At 38.3% G+C, this 3,372-nt stretch overlaps 1 pseudogene; it reads left to right on the top strand.

Moving 5' to 3' along the window:
- Positions 1-388: 388 nt before the first annotated feature.
- LOC124988765 (14-3-3 protein theta-like) lies at positions 389-1,465 on the top strand (annotated as a pseudogene).
- Positions 1,466-3,372: the final 1,907 nt, after the last annotated feature.

Below are 3,372 nucleotides of genomic sequence, written 5' to 3'. Positions count from 1 at the left end.
ATATTTATATTATTATATAATAGTCACTAGAATTTTGGAAAATATTACTAGTAGTTTGCATTGAAATTGTAAGAAAACCTGGATCATAATGCAAAGATTTTTATTCAGATTCCCTAGGCTGGTACATGAAATAAAATATGCAAATACTCATTTATGTATCTATAGTCTGTATGTGATATCCACTTCATAAATTGTTGGCAAGATTAAATGGGTAATGCATTTAAGGCAGGGTACATTTGTCTAGTATATTGTTCTAAAAATAAGTATTATTATTATTATTATTATTATTATTAATCAACTTGGATAAACATTTTTTAGAGCTCTAGAAAATGCTAAGTTTGGGAATGAGTTAAGAATAACAGGACTCGCATCGCGGCCGCGGAGACGAGAAGCTCTCGAGGAGGAGGACTCCGGATCCGGGTCGGCGCTCGCCCTTGCTCGCCTGGCCCTGAGCCCCGGCCCCCGCGCCATGGAGAAGACCGAGCTGATCCAGAAGGCCAAGCTGGCCGAGCAGGCCGAGCGCTACGACGACATGGCCACCTGCATGAAGGCCGTGACCGAGCAGGGCGCCGAGCTGTCCAATGAGGAGCGCAACCTGCTCTCGGTGGCCTACAAGAACGTGGTCGGGGGCCGCAGGTCCGCCTGGAGGGTCATCTTGAGCATCGAGCAGAAGACCGACACCTCCGACAAGAAGTTGCAGCTGATTAGGGACTATCAGGAGAAAGTGGAGTCGGAGCTGAGGTCCATCTGCACCACCGTCCTGGAATTGTTGGATACGTATTTAATAGCCAATGCAACTAATCCAGAGAGTAAGGTCTTCTATCTGAAAATGAAGGGAGATTACTTTCGGTACCTTACTGAAGTTGCATGTGGTGATGATCGGAAACAAACGATAGATAATTCCCAAGGAGCTTCCCAAGAGGCATTTGATATAAGCAAGAAAGAGATGCAACCCACACACCCAATCCGCCTGTGACTGGCTCTTAATTTTTCTGTATTTTAGTATGAGATCCTTAATAACCCAGAGCTTGCCTGCACACTGGCTAAAACGGTTTTTGATGAGGCCATTGCAGAACTTGATACCCTGAATGAAGATTCATACAAGGACAGCACCCTCATCATGCAGTTGCTTAGAGACAACTTAACATTATGGACATCAGATAGTGCAGGAGAAGAATGTGATGCAGCAGAAGGGGCTGAAAACTAAATGCAAACAGGGTGTCATCCTTCTTCCCTCAAGAAACCTTTTTACACATCTCCATTCCTTATTCCACTTAGATTTCCTATAGCAAAGAACCCCATTCATGTGTATGGAATCAACTGTTTATAGTCTTTTCACACTGCAGCTTTGGGAAAACTCCATTCCTTGATTTGTGTTTGTCTTGGCCTTCCTGGTGTGCACTTACTGCTGTAGAAAAGTATTAATTGCTTCATTTCATATAAACATAAGTAACTTCCAAACACAGTAGAGGACTAAAAATGTATCTGGTATTTAAGTAATCTGAACCAGTTCTACAAGTGACTGTGTTTTGTATTACTGTGAAGATAAGAAAATGTAGTTAATTGCAATTTAAAGAGTGTTCTACATAACCTCTTAATTTCTACATTCCCTTCCTTATTCTTTGAGGGTTTCCTTTCAGTAAGCAACCTTTCCATACTCTTACTGTATTCCTTTTTAGTAGGAATTCAGAAGTATTAGATTGAATGGGAAAGCACTTGACATTTCCTGGCCAGGGGTCACAAATTGAAATGCCTCCTGTGTATCACATGTTGTGGAGGTCATACCTATCTGTGATAACAGGGAGTTTCCTTATTCACTCATCATTTGCTGCTATTTAAGTTGACAACTTCCCTTCCCAATAAAAATTAACTTACACCTCCTGCCTTTGTAGTTCTGGTATTCACTTTACTATGTAATAGAAGTAGCATGTTGCTGCCAGAATACAAGCATCGCTTTTGGCAAATTAAAGTGCATGTCATTTCTTAATACACGAGAAGGGGAAATAAAAGTACACAAGTCCAAGTCTAAAACTTTAATACTTTTCCATGCAGATTTGTGCACATGTGAGAGGGAGTCCAGTTTGTCTAGTGATTGTTCTTTAGAGAGTTGGACCACTATTGTGTGTTGCTAATCATTGACTGTAGTCCCAAAAAAGCCTTGTGAAAATGTTATGCCCTATGTAACAGCAAAGTAACATAAAATAAAATTACATTTTATAAAACCAAAAAAAAAAAAAAAAAAAGAATAACAAGAGAGAAGGCTAGCATGTTAGAAAGTGAGTTGGAAATTACATCTTCTAAGTGAGGTAGTTCCTCAATCAAAGGTATCACCTTTGGCATTAATAACAGCAACATTTTTGAGAATGTGCTATGTTCTACCTATTGATATCACTTTCTATGTGTTACCTTATTTAATCCACAGAACCAAATGAAGGGAGCATCATATTATTCCCATTTTGCCTAAACTTAAGTAACTTTGCTAAAGTTATATATTAAATATAAATAGCAATGATAAGATTCAAACCCAAGTAGTCCAGAGTCCATGTTCTAAAACACCTCACTATGACATCTCCACAATATATGATTCTTTTCTCCATAGATCCTACTTCATACCAGATTATTCTGCCCATGCTCTCTCACTGCTAATCATACTTGAATTTTCTGGGATTTGACTCTGTAAATCCACATATGTTCATATACTTTTCAAAGGCAGAGACAACACCATTTCTTTCCTTTCCACTCCCACCAAAGAGCTTATTATTAAGGGAAGGCCAGAGAGCATTTCTTAGGAGACTCCCTGGGTCTCAGCAGAAAACAATACAGATAAATACTCCAGAGTATATCTGAAACCTAAGAAAAATCAAAATTATTTCCCATTGTCACCTTACTTAATCAATACTTTCTATTTATTCGAGGTCAAGCTTATGAAGGGTGAATATTATCTTGATGAAGAGCAAGCCCTCTGGCTACTAAAACTGACATCTAGAAAAATCACAATACTTGGATTCAGTATTCTGCACTACAGTTCTCTAATAGACTCAAATGATTGGCAATGGATACACTGAGCCTTTTCTGAGCTTCTAGAAAACTTCATCTATTGCATTTCTCTTTAATTATTTTTCTAATTATCTGGTTATTTGAGACCAGTAGAATTTTAAATGTAAGAAAGAAACCATTAGAGAATAGGCTTAACATGAAGGAGAAAGTCAGGAAATGACATTTTATTTGACTTTTTATGAAACATCTGCTTTTAGCATTTGAATCCCACTGCTAGCTAGAATAAGATTTTGAGCTGAATAACTTTCTTTAGGACATACAGAGTACATTTTAACAATGGTGTACATTCACAAATGGCCACTATTCTTGTTTGAA

The sequence above is a fragment of the Sciurus carolinensis genome, chromosome 7 (assembly GCF_902686445.1).
Source record: "Sciurus carolinensis chromosome 7, mSciCar1.2, whole genome shotgun sequence".
In the NCBI taxonomy this organism is placed as follows: Eukaryota; Metazoa; Chordata; class Mammalia; order Rodentia; family Sciuridae; genus Sciurus; species Sciurus carolinensis.
This window is presented reverse-complemented; position numbering and strand designations above follow the sequence as displayed.